This window comes from Myodes glareolus, chromosome 12 (assembly GCF_982192425.1).
Source record: "Myodes glareolus chromosome 12, mMyoGla1.1, whole genome shotgun sequence".
NCBI lineage: Eukaryota > Metazoa > Chordata > Mammalia > Rodentia > Cricetidae > Myodes > Myodes glareolus.
In genome coordinates this window covers 43,453,352-43,470,316 of record NC_142037.1, presented here as the reverse complement: position 1 = coordinate 43,470,316, position 16,965 = coordinate 43,453,352, and the positions used below count along the sequence as shown (strand labels likewise).

The following is a 16,965-nucleotide window of genomic DNA, read 5'->3' as shown; positions in this document are numbered from 1 at the left end:
AAATGGAAAGTCTTCTCTACCTCTGAGCAAAAGGTTTTCATGGTGAACTCCGTGACAAGAAGGTTTTCTTTGTTGTTTCTAGAAACAGAGGACAATGGCACCATGCTCAGAACTAAACATTCAACATGTACATGGAAACAAAATGGCCGCCCTCCGTGCCTTCAGAACTTCATGTTTCCATCACCGTTTCTTTGTGAAGATTCCAGATCGAATCTGCGGAGACCGTTAAGCTTTGTTCATTATCCTTGTCTCTAAAGCCTTAACAGAAATGAGTCAAACTTAGGAAAATGAAATAATAGCAATTTAATGCGTCTTGAAGACCCAGACAAGGTGACAAATGAGAACCATTTTTCTGATTCTCATTCATTTATGGAGTAACATTCACAAATTTTTACATTTTGAAGGGAATGATTATAGTAATCAGAATTTGACTTTTTATGAGCTATAAATTAGAGAAGTTGTTTAGGCATCAATATAATTTCATCTAATGTGTACCTTTAATTCACCAACTAAATAGCATATATCTAACCATGCAGATCTGTGCGCCCCTGTGTTTAATCAGTTTTAATGTTCAGGAATTGATGATGTTGACTACACAGATGTGAGTGGGTTATGCATAAAAAGCTACAGGATAGGATGAGTTTGAAAGATTATGTTTGGGAAAAGATGAATGAAACAGGATATTTTGTTTTACTGAGCACTTCTCCACAATCCTCTAACATTTTGGGAGACTGAGGCCTTTAACCTGCAGATAAAGGCTTGATTGACAACCCAACAAAAGCTTCCACAGAAGATCCTAGAGTCTAATGTAACAACGGTATTAACATCTAGCTCTATGTGGGGCATAAGGGATTTCCCCTCCTCCATCAAAGGAGCTTGACATTTGGATCTCATTTCCACGTGGAAAACTGTTCCCCACAATACTTCATAACACATGTCTTAGTCATTGTTCTACTGCTGTGAAGAGACACCCCGATCACAGCAACTCTTGTAAAGGAAAGCATTTAATTGGGGCTGGCTTACAGTTTCAGAGGCTTAGTCCGTTGTCATCATGGCAGGAGGGATGGAGGAATGCAAGCAGACATGGTGCTGGAGAAGGAGCTGAGACTTCTATGTCTGGATCTACATGCAACAGAGAGAGACTGGGATGGCCATGTGCTTCTGAAACCTCAAAGCCCATCTGCAGGAGCACATTTTCTCCAACAAGGTCATTCCTCCTAACCCCTTCAAATATTCCCACTCTCTGGTGACCAAACACTCAAATCTTTGAGTCTATCATATGGGAACCATTCTGAGTCAAACCACCGCAACTTATTTTAAACATATAACATCTATTTTAAAGTTTATTTTGGGTGTGGGGATTGGCTTAGTGGGTATGGCACTTACTATGCAAACATGAAGACCTGAGATTGGATCCGCAGAACTCATGCAATTGTTTAGTGGGCATGATGGGCCCCATTGATTATCTAAGGTCACAGGAGGGAGAAACAGGAGCTTCTGGGAACAAGATGCCTAAATAGACCAGCAGAGTAAGCACTAGGTTCAGTGAAAGACCCTGCCTAGATATACAATATAAAGAGAAACTGAGGCAGAGGCCTGAAGTCAACCTCTGGCCTCCACATATATGTACATGCATGTGCAGCTTCAAACATATCTGAATACACATACATATCAAAAATAAAATAAGGAAAAGTCAATGTTCCCAGATCTCCATGGGAGAAAAATTAAAGCATGCATTCATGATACATGTTTTTTATATAATTAAATTTGATTACTTCTGGATACAAGCACAAATGTCTCCTTCCTATCATGGTATGTGAATGGTGTGTGTGGTGGTGGGGGATTTTTGCACCAAGAGGGAGTAGAGGTATACTCCACCGAGTTTGAGACACCCGAGCTGCATTTGCTATCTTTCCACTACTAAGAAGGCAGTCTCAGACTTATTTTCTGTAAGGTGAAATCCTCGGGTGATTTTTAGCGTTCCTTTTAATAGTCAGTTTTGAGGATTCTAAGCATTCCTCATGTCTAGTCCTCGCTTTATTTAGCACCTGCTAATGTGGGTTTGAATGAATTGCTTGATTTCTTTCCAGCTTGTGATTAGACAGTTTCCTCTGAATAAAAAAAAATGGTCAAATGCTTGCACACAGGCAAAAGATACAGCGGGGTGCAAGCACCCTTGGCAAAATATCTTGGCCCTGGCCATGGTGGCCATTGCCTGGCAGATCTTCAGAAGATTATTGGGTGCTGTAGAGGCTACATCACCACTGAGTGTCTATTTACCAGGGTAATTTAACCGTGTGTAGAGGTAGAAGGAGATTGTAGAAAATCAAGACGCTTGAACACGAATTTTATCAAGTAAGTACATACAGTATTTCTTACCTGTGGAAAAGACCAAGCCAAATATTGTATTTTATTATCTGGTAAGAGATTCTGCATTTGTTGGTGAATTTCAACATCTTTCATTGTCTGATCTTCAAATTCCTCAAATTTACTATAACAATGTATTGGTTTCCCCTTTAGAGAAAGAAAGAAGGCATTCAACTAGAGTTCAATTTATATTAAGACTTGTGATTTTTTTTATCATTTTACAAATATTACTTGAGCAATAGTTTAAAGAAAGGCGTGTGTGTGTGTGTGTGTGTGTGTGTGTGTGTGTGTACAGGAAAGAATAAAAATGCAGTGACTTCATCCTTGCCCATTTGTTAACTTTACCACCACAAATAATAAGCTATTCCCACTGGGCTTTAGCCATATACCCACATTAAATCAGTATATTGTGTCTAATTTAGAAAGTTCATTGTAGCCTAGGTGGATTTCTTTACTGCTTCACAGAGTTCAAGAGAGATCACAGAAGCTAGCATTTAATGTAATTACAGAATAATGATTACTGCATGTAAAAAACATTCTGAGCATCCGAAACATAAAGAAGCTGGAACAAAACCTGTCTCCAAACTAGATGGAGGTTAGGAAATGGCTAATTGGTTTAATTGTCACTTCCTCCCACTCAAGGTGTTCGGTCCTTGAACCTTTCTCCTTTCTAGATGAGGAATCTGTGTGTGTGTGTGTGGGGGGGTCTTCTCAGTGCGGGGAGTGTGCAGAGAGAGGCTAATATGAAATGCCTTCTATTATCCGAACTTGAGAAATCAGAATGAACTGTAGCTTCCATCTGGAAATTTTGCTGCTCGTATTAGATAATGAAATTCCAATTGGCCACAATCTTTCATGAACTGCATATAGCTTTAATCTCTGTTTCTTCTGTAAGCTCAATAAAATGGGGATGGGATAATTACCACTTCTAATTTGGAATCAAAGACATTGCAATCCTAAACCGAGAATGGCGTTCTGAGTGCCCTTCCCTTCCCTCTTTCCCTCCCGTCCCTCCCCCTCCATTTATTTATTTATTTATCTATTAATTTTTTTTTAGAGACATGGTTTTACTAAGAAGCTTAGAATTGCATTTAAACTCCCCGAGTTTCTGCTTTCACCTCCAGAGTCAGCGAGCTAACACCACAGATTAGAATGGCCACTCCCGGCTCTGACACCATCTTAATTTGTCCAATCTCCATTCACCGTGAAATGCGCTAATTGCCTGTGTATCCCATCTGATGGTTAGTTATACTTGCCCAGATTATCTGCAGGTAGTCACAAATTACAAATTAACCTCCCAAACCACTGTTCACTTCCAGCTAATAGGTTTTTGATTCATAGACGGAGTAGTTAGAATGCTTATTGAAATGGAAAGCTCACAAGATAATTTCCAGCATGGAAGGGGTGCTGTTGAGTAGGTAACCAAAATATGACGTATTGTGCATGGATTATGATAGGCTGTGTAACACGATAGTACAAAACCCCAAATGAATGGATTCGTGAAATCAAATTTAAGGAGCAGACAATTATCTTTCCTATCCTGTTTGGAAGTCTTAGAACGTGATGGATGCTGTGTTGTTTATTGTCTACTAGGATAAAGTAGAAAAGAGAGTAGGGCCTTCCTACTGTTTGGTTTCTGAGAACTTAGGGCACTTTCTTACTGTCGGAAGCATCTCTGATCATAAGTCATCCTTGGGAAGGAAGAATGAGAGTCTGAGGTGACTCCAGGACCATCATGAAACAGTTAGCTCCCTGGAGCTGCGTAGGGCTAACTTGTACAAGCATATCTTTCAAGTCTGGGTGAAGCTAAGCTTAGTGGCAAGAATCTGACTTCAAGCAGAATGGAATGCGGGTCTCCTTGGGCTGGCTAGATCGCAGAGACTCCTGTACCAAGTCCGTCAGCACAGCCTACATCGTCTACCTAGCCATGAGCAAGACTGACTTGCACTAGCTCCTGTGGAGATGAAAGCCGTAGGTAAACATCCCTGGGGCAACATGCGTTCCTACCTTGATGCAGCTAAAAAATAATTTGCTCTGGGCAGCACCAGGAGCAGTAGAAACATGACCAGAAAGTCTGTTTTCCATTCCCCAAACTGTAAAAAAAAATTCAGAGAAGTAAAAAGAAGCCTTCCGGCACACATAGCACTCCACACTCTAAGGGGACTCGGTGTACAGCCAGCTCCATGCTGTGTTAGTTAGCATCATCGGTTTGGGCTCTTGCTCAAAACATGTAAGGGTGAGAGAATCTGTAGCCCTACCCATAAGCTTTCGGCAAGGCACCTTCCCCTGCACCTGTCTTCTTGCAGGAAAGCTCTGGCTTGCATCCATTCAGGGAAAATCATTTGTATTCTTTGCCTGTGTCTGCTGGCAGCTCCCTGTCACTCACTCTCCCTCTGAGACAGCCACCTACCAGCACATCCACGGAATCACACATCAGCCACATCATTTACCTCCCTGATGAGAAATGTTGCTGTCGTTTGTTGCTGTGTCCTAAAAATAGGAAACAGAAAAGGAAGGCCAGGAAAGACGAGAAAGTCAGGGTCTTGACTGTTACAATTAGCTGGATTTCTGCTAATGCAGGTTTTATGGATTTCGTCTTTTTCTTATCTTTTTGACATCTCTGCAAGATTGACTCCCGCTGCTGCAGAATATAATTATGGAACTATCCTCAGTGATACAGGATATTGATTTGCCTTCTCCGAGTAGTAAATTCTTACTGACAAGAATTATCTTCTGTCAATTTCTTTTGCACAATGCCTAGCACAAGCCCAGACAAATATAGTAATTTTGGATATATGTTTTGATTTAAATCATTTTGATTTAGTGACTTAAAGGAAGTTATTGAACTTTTCTATCTTAATGGTTATGACAAAGAGCATAAGTAATTATGAATTAAATGTTTGAGAGAAACTTTCTTATGTCATAGAGCATTCCACCATATCAATTTATACAGACTGATTAGCATATAGTCCCTGACAGATAGCTGATGATCGATAAATTAAGATTATGTGTCATTATTATTGTCAGTATAGACTTAAAATGCTAGGATTAGCCTTAAGGATGTATAGCAAGGTCCAACATAGATACATACATGTACAGACGTACACACATGCTGATGTAAAGACGAAGAGAACCTCACAGGAAGCAGAAGTTCTGCACTTACATCCTGAAGGAAAGAAAAGCAGTTCAGAGCTTCTACCTTTCCACCTGGCAAGGCGGCCAAGAAGTTTGAGGGGAATCAAAGACCATTGTGAAACATCTGGTCCCCTAGAGACATGTGACCTATGATGATGACCTCTGAAGGAGTGTCCCCCATGTTCTGAGTGTTGCTAGGGCTGGCATTGAGAACCAGACTCCAAGAACAATGGATAGCTCCAGTGTAAAAGATGGCTGATAAATGGTCTTTATCTTTATAACCATCTATTTAATCTTCAAAATAGCCCTACAACGTACTTCCCCAGTTTTAGTTAGTAGGTAAGTCTCGGGACTCTACAGCTACATGTAGAGGTTATCACAGTTAATGCAGGTTTATCTATTCTACAGGCCTAATTTCCCTCTTCAATGTACTAAGCGGGAAAAGGTCTATGTTGACCTCTTCCTCAGAACTCTAAAACAAGCATTAAATGCCACCGGCTTCACCTCCATGTTTATTTATTCTCGCTGGCACTCTTCAGCTTTGACAACCCCCGCCATGGTTAACATATTAATGTGTGAGCTGAAGGATGGAGGGATGCAGCATCCAAGCCTAATGGAGGGGAAAAGTCCCCTGCTGTGCAAAGGCAGAGGACCGCTGTCATAGCGGGGGGAGGGGCGAGTCCGTTGTGCTGACAATCGATGCATGCGAGTAAAACATTACAACTAATAAAATAAAAATCTCACATGTTGAGAAAGAGGGGGAGAGAGGGATGGATGGAGGGACGGAGGGAAGGAGGGACTGAGGGAGAGAGGGAAGGATAGAGGGAGGGAGGAAGGGAGGGGAGAGAAAGAGAGAAAAACTCCGCCACTGCCAATTCACCAATTCCCTGCTGTTAACAGAACCTTTTGTCAGTCAAGGTTTCCTTGTACTCAAACACCAGGACCCACACTTCCGCCTTCTCAGAACTATGCCCTTTGCTGATCACAATGAGAAAACAGTCTTGAGAATGACCGCAGTGTTAGGCAATGGTTTACTCTTTTGCTCTTTGACCACCCAGCTCCCAAATAAATCACACATGGAGGCTTATTCTTAGTTACAAGCACCAGGCTTTGGCTTGGCTTGTTTTCTCTCCAGCTTTCTTAAATTATCCCTACTATTTTTTGCCTCTGGACTTTTATCTTTCTATTTCTGTATACCTTTCTTACTTCCTTCTCCATGGCTTGCTGTGTAGCTGGGTGGCCGACCCCTGATATCCTTCTCTCCTTGTTCTCTTGTTCCTTCTCTTCCTTATTTCTCCTTCTATTTATCTTCTCTGCCTGCCAGCCCTGTCTATCCTTGCTCCCTCCTTGTTATTGGTCATTCAGCTCTTTATTAGAACCATTAGGTGTTTTAGACAGGCAGAGAATCGCAGGTTCACAGAGCTAAACAAATGCAGCATAAACAAAAGCAACACACCTTAAAATAATATTCCCCAATGATGTGGGATTCCCCTTTGTATGCTATGGATATGTTTTATTACCATTGGTTAATAAAGAAGCGGCTTTGGCCTATGACAGGGCAGAATATACCAGGCAGGAAAACTAAACTGAATGATGGGAAAAAAGAAGGCAGAGTCAGGCAGATGCCATCTAGCCACCTGAGAAGCAAGATGTGAGGTAACAAACCATGAGCCTCATCGTAAAATATAATAGAAATGGATAAATTTAAGATGTAAGAGCTAGTTAGGAATATGCCTAAGCCATTGGGAAAACAAGTGTTGTAATTAATATAGTTTTTGTGTGATTATTCAGGTCTGAGCAGTTGGGAATCTATAGTACATTTTCTTTTTATACCCCAACACCATAGATCACATGAATAAACAGAAACATTTTGCAGATAGAAATAAAAATATTTTTATGTACTAAATTGTTCTTCCTCATGAGGTTTGTTGAGGGCAGAGACTGTGTCTTAACCTTTAAAGATGCCCCTCTTCCACCTGCTATCTTATACATGGTGGACATTCAGAATACTGTTAAGTGATCGGATCACTAGCAAACATATATTATCAGAGAAATGTCATCCATAAGAAGGATTTTTTCCCCCTTTGTCTTTCAATCTTCAGGCTGTCTCACTACTATACTCTGGGGACAGTGTGTGTTTCACTCAGGAAACATCAAAAAGCAATTGAGAGAGTTTTATGGTCTCCCAAATGTCCTGCTATCTTTGTTGAATAGGCACAGTGGGGGTACTCATTTCTTAACATACATTTGTTATTGAAATATCCTCATAACTTTATGGGTGATAAATTGGTAATATTTAATACTTGAGCTTTGGCTTAAAATATTCATACTGACTAATGCTCTCACACAAAAACAAAGGGGAAATTTTTTCTCCCTACTGTTACCTACTGGGATATTCATTGCAAAGGATACAGATATTCTTCGTTTACTCAGAATGCTATAACAAAATAGTTGAGACTATTAGCATTCCAAGCTAGGGATTCTAAAATCAAGACTTGATGCCTAATATGGATGTTTCTTTTTCCCCCCAAGATAGCATCTTCTTGATGTGACCATGACAAAAGACATTTTATAAGGATACTAATCCCTCATGGACTTACAACTGTCTTAAGTTTCACCTTTTCTTGCGGATTAAATTTTAACATGAATTTTGAAGACATACAAATATTCAAACCATAGGATGTATACAAACATTTTTGTGTTTTTAATTCCCTTTCACCAACTATTCTCTTTCCAACACTAAATCTAACCCATCTGTATATCCGATGGGCTTTACCTTTAACATACATCCACAAACTGACTTAACTCACCAGCATCGCCACCACTGTGTGGTTTTTAGGGACGTGGACTGATCGTGAGACCACATCCCATCCTTACCCCTTACTCTCTGACTCTATGCACGTCCCTTCCCTCACCTGTAGGGTGAAGATTAGCACAGTAGGTTCCTCAAGGAGCTTTGGTAGCATTGAATGTGCTAATATGTGTGAAACACTTAAACTAGCTCTTGGTCCCCTACCATTGTTCTGGTCATTATCAACCTCATCCTCATCCACATCCTCATCCTCATTGAGTAGTGGTTGTCCCAGCTTTTACTTCCTTGCCCAGATTTTATGGGATCAGTTCTTCACACTCTAGTCAAAGAGACCTTTAAAACAAAACCATGTCCTTCATTTTCCTAAGTCTTGAACTGCCTGTAGCCCAGCTATAAAGACAGTCACAGTCATTGTCACGCTGCCTCTGGCTTTGTTGGAGCTAGCTCCTGCTTACCCTCTGAGAACTTATTCTATTACTCTTCCCTTAGTTTGTAATGCCTGGCTGTCCTTTTTTCTTTCCTCCGATTTAGCACTTGATATCATCTCTACATGAGATGACTTTCTCGATGCATTTTTTTCTGGCTATTTCCCCCTACTGTGTCCAGCTCCCTCCTCGAATGACACAGTCCAGAATAGAGTTCCCTTGACCTTGTTGCCCCAAACAGCAGTTTCTGTCACTTTTCATGCTCCTTTCTCTTTTCCTACTTTATTTTTCTTCATGGTCCCCATCACTTCCTGACATCATGTATTTACTGCTTCTGTTTTTTATTGCCTGTCTTGCCTAGTAGAATGGAAGCTCCATGAAGTTCAATGTCATTGTGTCTAGCATTAGATTTCTGGGTCCTCTGAATTTAACCCTCTCCAGGCCCATTTCAGTCCCATTTATTTCACGAACTGAGTTTCTCAGTTGCCATCAGAACATAGTTACAATCTCTAGACATCCTTGATCACATCTACATACAAATTCATTTGCATATATACTTCCTCTCTGTTGTCCATTTTGCAGTTTCTAATTATTTAGCCATATCGTGTTTCCTGTATCAAACGAAGACTTGTGATTTTCTTTAGTTAATATGATGTAAATATCTAATATGTATACTTATGAAAAGAGCTTATTGGGCAAATGGGTAAATGAATGACGTTAAAATGTGCTCTGGTGATATGAACACTGGAATTTCAACAAGCTTCTTCTCAGTCTTTAGATTCATTTTAAACTTGGAGAAGGATATTATTAAACAGAATACATACTACGTATCTGGTGTGTATCTTTTTATTTTTCATGACCCAGTGGTACTCACACACCAGCTCATAGATAGTGACATATACTTTCTCTCTCCTCCATCCATCCATTTATTCATGATGGTAGTAAAGCCAGGGTGTGTGTGCAGGTGGAATTCTTGACCTGCAGTATCGCTTGGGGACTGACAAATCGCACTGATTCTTTGGCAGCAATTTGAAGATGCACATCTCCGCCCCACATTGTTCCAGTACATAGATGAAGAGACCCCATCTCAGAAAGGCTAAGTTCAGATTCTAAAGGGGTGGCAAGCATGTTAATAACAAACATAAACCCCAATCTAATGTGATGTATTAGGTATAGAAGTGAATGGGAGATCCTGTCAAAGCAAAACATTTGGTTCCCCCTGTTGGAAAGTAGCGTGTTCAGTGAGGATTCAGGTGAAGTGACCGCCGTTTAGCTTTGATGAATCAATGGAAATTATCTACACAAGTGCAAAGGCCAAGACCAGTGCTCACCCAGAGGCTCAAGAGCATGAAATCAGAGAGAACAACTCCAAAAAGGTGACAGGAGTCAAAGCCATTTAACTTCAAGCCAGTAGATGAAATATTTCTACCACAAACACGTAGTCTGTCATATATGGCTAAGTTCAGGAGTCCCTTTCTGGGGTGAGGGGCAGCTCTCTTCGATATAACTACCCCGTGCCCGCACAGGGTTCATGCTCTCAGCTTCAGGCTGTACAGGTGGCTACCGAGATTTCTGTCTGGATTGATACTTAGAGATGCCAATTTTTGTTTGCATTTGCAGAGCATCTTCCTCTAAACAGACAGCCACAGGCTGATAGTGCCAGGAAGCCAGAAATTATCCCTACATAGTAGAACTCGAAAAATTCTGGGCTCTTGGATGAAGCATAGCCCGCTATCAGGTCCTGGAGAGCAATTGTTAATCTCGTTAGTCTGGATCTCTGTATATTGCAAAATGCAACCACACATAGATTCGGAAATGAGGTACGGTGAGGACTATAAGACGCTATGAGGATCAAATATGCTTATTATATAAGAAGTGGAGACTTCAAAATGCCCTGATTCACTAGCTAAAGTATCTTTTCCACTTCCTAATCCTTTCCCTTTCTAACTGCGAGGTGGCTGCTGGCAAGAGCTGCCCTCCACCAGCCAGCTTCTGCACAGTGTCGAGAAATCAACATTGTAATCATGCTTTGTTTCCATAGCAAGCACTCCCAGGGCTCGGAGCAAAGCAGCCCTTTCCAGCTCCTGCCAGAGTGTGTGTGGCAAAGGAAGATTAATTAGCTTCTCACTAATTGACAGTATTTCCCACCGCATCTGCTTGTGCCTGATGTGAGTTGAAATGTCTCTATTTAAATGTGTGAAGCTGATTGAGTGAGTATAAAATTCAATGCCCCCTTTCAAACTTCTGAGTTCCCTAGTCCTGGGTTCTCTCTCTTTAGCCAGCAGAGATGGTCAGGGGGTGTGGACACAGATGGAGTCTGAGGGTGTAGAGGGCCTGTGGTGCAGCCTGGTGACTGGCAGACCACACCGCCTTGTTAGAGTTTTTGTTTTACTAAGATGTTAAAGGACATCCATGGGTGTAACATGAGGGCCGGCTTATTGGGGTTTCTGTCCCGCCCGGTACCCCACAGCTGGCAACTCCCAAGGAGAAAATCAATCACACAGAGATCTCTATAAAGTTGATTGGCCCATTAGGTCAGGCTACTTATTAGCTCTTATAACATATATTACCCCATTATCCTTATCTACGTTAGCCACATGGCTCAGTACCTTTTCCAGCGGGGCAGCTTACATCTTTCCTCTCCGGTGGTCTGGGCAGAACTGGCAGAGGGAGCTTCCTGTGTCCCAGAATATTCCCAGTCTCTTTGCTCCACCCCTACTTCCTGGCTTTCCTGCCTATACTGCCTGCCTGGCCAATCAGCGTTTTATTAAAATATGATTGACAGAATACAGACAATTCTCCCACACCACATGGGCTCCTGTGTTTCCTGGTGTTCCAGAAGGATCAGGTCTCTTAGGATATCCTAGACTTTGTAAGAATGGGGTTGAGTAGACTTTGTCACCCAGAAGAACTTTCTGTCATGGTGGAAAGGCTCGACAACCATACCATTTATCTTCCAGGCAGTTAAACACCTGGTTTGTTTCTCCCCGGTCACACCTTGATGCAAACCCCAAGCCCCCAAGCGGTCCAACTTGTAGAAACTTGACTGTAAAGCTGGAGTTTAAATGGTATTTGTTTTTAATTAGTTTAGGTTTAAATAGTCCAGTGTGGAGGGGAACTAACATTTCGGTTCCAGTAGCTGCAGGGCTGCGGTTTTATTGTCAAAGTACTCATCAGTGAAGACTTCATTCTGCTAAAGCATGCTCTTCAGGTTAGATGATGTCTTAGCCCCATCAGGGTCTCCCCAAGTGTCAGGCAAAATGTGCGAGGGAAATGCACCAGGCTGATTTCTCTTCTCTCCACACCAGGGAGATGGTGTTTGGTCCCTGCTTGGTAAAACAAGCAGTCAGGCTTGGATAATGGAGTTAGCATTCTCGGTTTTAGGACCTAAGATAATTTAACCCAGAGGGTTTCAAGTCCACTCCACCTGCAGAAGCTTTGCCTGAGGGAAACTATCATGGAAATACATTGTGGAAAGGCAAAAAAGGTCAAGTGTACTCTGGTTGCAGCAAGAGCAGAGATGTTCTGGGCTCTGTCCACCCAACTTGTCCCACGGGCTGCTGATGGACTAGGAAGCTTCTGCTGGCCCCACATTTTTTTTTAAGTTTATTAAATTATAAAAGTTTCCATTTCTGCCCCTCCTCCCAACACCCTCCCACTTCCCCACTCCCTCTCCTCCTCCCTCTCCATCCCTAAGAGTAGTCAGGGTTTCCTGCCCTGTGGGAAGTTCAAGTTCCTCCCCCCTCCCTCCAGGTCCAGGAAGGTGAGTATCCAAACAGACTGGATCCCAAAAATCCAGTATATGCAGAGGAAACAAGTCCCAGTGTCATTGTCAATGGCTTTTCAGAAAGACCCCGTGCCAGCCACATTCAGAGAATCCGGCCACATTCAGAGAATCTGGTTAGATCACGTGCTCGTTCAGTTCCAGTCCAGCTGGCCTTGGTGAACTCTCATTAGATCAGTCCCCTTGTATCAGTGGGTGATGGCGCCCATCGCAGTCCTGATTTCTTTTTTCATTTTCTTCATCCTTCTGCTCCTCATTTGGACTGTGGAGGGTTCCGTCCGGTGCTCCAATATGGGTCTCCGTCTGTATCGCCATCCAACGTCGGATGAAGGTTTCCTCTGCTCTTGCCTTCTTTGTTCACGTTCTCCTTCCTTCTGCCTCTCGTTTGGACCTAGGGAGCTAGGTCCAGTGTTTCGACGTGGGTCTCCGCCTCCATCTCCCTCCATCGCCAGATGAGGGTTCTATGGTGATATGCAAAATGTTCATCAGTATGGTTGTGTGGCCCCACATTTTTTAGGCCATGGAGAGAGTAAACATCAGAACCCAGAGAAATGTTTAAATGAAGTTAATTTTCTCAGCCTGGTAAGTCTCTATGCTTTCATAGACCAGAAGGAAGAGTCAGAGATTTCCAAAGACAGATAAAAGCTCTGTCAAGGCTACCTCAGGACTTCAGGAGGCTCTGGGGAAGAGCTTTTGTCAACATGGCCTTCAGAGTCAGTTGCTAAAGGCTGAGGAGTGGTGATGCTGCTGCAGTGTGTGTACCCACATGTAGGACAAGTGTGAAAGGCAGGAACCATCAGTTACACGTGGTGAGATTTTGAGGGGCCAATGTCAAGGTTTGACCTCTGAGATATAACCCAAGGAGGTTGCCTTCTACAAGAGAGGAATCACTTCTGCGAGGGGAAAACATGAAATTACCAGGAAATGGGGGTTTCCAGCACTTTTTATCTCAGAATCGTGCAAGTCATACCATGTGCAAGGACTCCCATAATAAGTGTCAACATCTCCGTCTGTGGGTCCTGGAGAAAAGGGAAGGGCCGATTACACAGTTCCCAGAGCAGGCACGCAGGTCAGGGTTTATAGCAAAGCAGTGCATCTCTGAGGGAGACGGGAGAGGCTCACATGGTTCCTCGATTACACTTCCCCCAATGCTAAGATAAACAGCTACCAGTAACCTTCCAGAGATGAGTTGACAGGCAGCATGACTGTGATTTTTCAATCTTTCTCAACTACTATAAAGCAAGCAGTAGGACCTGCTAGACTTTAAGTCAATATTTTAACTAAAGACTACAGCTGTAGCAGCCATATTACCGCATATATGTTCCCCCAATTCTCATTTTCACTTGGAGCCAAAGTTGTTGGCAAGGGCTTTGTCTTTTGCCATATGTCTGGACACGTATGGAGTTCTGAGAAGGACTTACCACAAAAGTGCCATTTGCTGTTATTTTTCTTGGCTTTATCACATTTCTGATTGTCTTTTCTTGCAGATCTAATTTGCTCAATCACTTTCACCCTGTAACCTAATTACGGAAATACTCTTTCTATGATATTAAAGCCAGGGGTGTGCTGCTCCGTCTCCCCAACTCTTTAGGCTCTATTATCCAAGATGGTCGGCTATGTCACTGTCACACATGGCAAAAGAGCACCCTTCTCATTTGCTTTGTCTTTTCATGTAGACACTGCTTGCAACAAGTTAAGCAGTTAGAGAAATTCCTTTATTGCTTGCTTTAAAAGAATATCTATATTCTGATCAATAGCAACATCTATTTTTCATTCAACCATGTAGTGGTTTGAACCAAATGGCTCTCATGGCCTCCTATATTTGTATGTGTAATTCCTAGTTGAAGGACTGTTTAGGAATGATTAAGAAGTGTTGCATTGTTGGATAAAGTAGACCACTGTTGGTAAGTTTTGAGATTGCAAAAACCTATCCCACGCCCTTCTCTCTCTCTCTCTTTCTCTCTCTCTTTCTCTCTCTCTCTCTCTCTCTCTCTCTCTCTCTCTCTCTCTCTCTCTCTCTCTCAAGGCTCAGATATCAGCTGATGTTCCAGTGTCATAACATGCCTGCCACCATGCTTCCCACCATCATGCTTGTGACTCATTCTCTGAAGTTGCAAGCAAGCCAATAACTAAATGCTTTCTTTTAAAGTCTTCTTGATCATGGTGTCTGTCTCTTCACAGCAATAGAACAGTAACTAAGACAAGCCAGCAGGCTGAGAGGCCTCTGGCAAATTTCTCAAGATTTAACTTTAAAAACAAAAGTTGGCCAGATAGACTCCATCTTTGATACCAGGAACCATTCTTGCGATGACTTTCAGAAAGACTCTCAGCTGAGGGCCACTGCTCTCCAGCTCTGGCCAAGGGCTTAGCACGACACTTTTTCAGGGAGTGTCTCCATTAATTGAATAAAGACATTCAGCTTGAATCTTTAGAGTAACTATAATACTTCTTCAATCTCTAAGCCAGTTTCTTTCAGAAAAATCATAGCACCGAAAGGATATTATTTCTCAGGAAACCTTCAGAAGTAGAACCTATAAGGAGGATACTCCCATTCAACTATTCTTGATCTTGTGAGGTTCCTGAACCTTGTACATCATTTAGTCATCAATGCCTAACACAGGTTTAGGCCCATGGCTAATAAATTATGAAAATCTTAAATTGGATGCAGCTGAAAACAAGGCAGTATTTTAAAATGAAAAGTTGTATAAACTAAGGCAGCTACAGTGATCGGTTGGTACCTGTCTATAATCCCAGGACTTGTGGGAGGAAGGGAGGACAATTAGGATGAGCCCCGGCTACATAAAATGTTTGTGGCCAAGCTGGGATACATGAGATCCTTCCTCAAAGCAAAACAAAGGCAAAAAGAATTGAAATAGATTCTTTCCTGTCCCCACCTTCATCTCTGTTTTTTTCCTTGAGTTATAGTTAAGCAATATTGATTCTGAATATTTTAAATATGATCTAAGCAAAAACTTTCTAAGAAATAAATTGAAAAAGACATTATATGATAGAAAGACTTTCCATGTTCATGTATGGGTTATAAATAGTGAAAACAGTGGTCTTACCAAAAGTGGCCTATGGATTCAATAAATCCCATCAAAACTACAGTGATTCATAGAACTAGAAAAAGAAATCCTAAAATTGGTATGAAAATGCAAAAGATCCCTAATAGCAAAGCAATCATAAGTAGAAAGAACAATACTAGAAAGATCACCAATTCCTGAGCTCAAATAACACTACAGAGCCATAGTAACAAAAGTGATGGTACTGGTACAAAATCAGACTTGCACAGCAATGGAATGAAATAGAGATCCCAGAAGAAAACTCACACAGACACAGTCACCTAATTTTGGGCAAAGATTTCCAAAGACATTATCTTTAACAACTAGTATATGAAAACTAGATATCTAGCTGTAGAAAAATGAATGAATAAATTTCTCACCCTATATAAAATTAAAATTTCTCACCTCTGATGTGGGACTCCCCTCTTTATGCTGTGATTATCATTAATGAACAAGAAACTGCTTTGGACCTTTAGCAGGGCAGGACTTAGCTAGGTGGGGAAAACTAAACTGAATGCTGGGAGGAAGAAGGCAGAGTCAGAGAGAAGCCATGGAGTCGCTAGAGTCAGACACATTGAAACTTTGCTGGTAGGCCACAACCTCATGGTGATGCACAGATTAATGGAGATGGGTTAAATTAAGATGTAAGACTTAGCCAATAAGAAGCTAGAGCTAATGGGCCAAGCAGTGATTTAAATAATATGGTTGGTTTCTGTGTGGTTATTTTGGGGATAAAACAAAGTTTTGATATGTGTGAAAGCACCATGACTTTATATGCTAACTCACAAATACTAATACTAGTGATGATGATGACAGAGGAGAAGAAGATAGAAGGCTGTCCTCCTGAAGTGACCTCTCAAGTATAGAAAGTAAGATCCTTTGTCTAGTGCATTCTATCCTGGGGTCCCGCAGCTCTGATTTCTATCTGAGGATGGAAAGACCATGTTGCAATCCAGAGTATCTCCACAGCAATAATCCAGGACGCTGCTTGTGTTCCGTGGCTGTGCTGGCTTCCTCGGGGAGTGTGTCTGTTGGCGGTTAGTTTCCCATGGAGCTCTGTCAGGTTAAGCCCTTGGTCTCCATTAGTTCACAGTTATGTGCTCCTGTAGAATCCAGGTTCCCCTCTGTCCCATCTCAGTTCAGTTTGTCACTCTACCTGCCAAAGCAAGAGCTGTCTTGTTGGTGAGTTCACTGCTCCTAAAAGATGTAGGACAACTGTTTAGTCTACCAAGGGAAGGAAAAATGGGAAGGATTGTGAGTAAAAATCTCAGCCAGAGCTTCCAAGCACCTTGGGGTAGCAATCATGTGTCCAGTCTGGGGTTGCCCTCTTAAGACTTTGCTTTTGTAGTGCGGATAGCTCTTGGATATGGGCTGTAGCCG

General features: G+C 41.9%; 1 long non-coding RNA gene across 1 annotated transcript; it reads right to left on the bottom strand.

Annotated features, from left to right (window-relative positions):
• Positions 1–1,023: 1,023 nt before the first annotated feature.
• LOC146892194 (uncharacterized) lies at positions 1,024–2,509 on the bottom strand. Its single transcript, XR_015004667.2, has 2 exons — positions 2,380–2,509; positions 1,024–1,122 (listed from the first exon to the last, which is right to left on the bottom strand). It is a non-coding gene; the product is annotated as an uncharacterized LOC146892194 (long non-coding RNA).
• Positions 2,510–16,965: the final 14,456 nt, after the last annotated feature.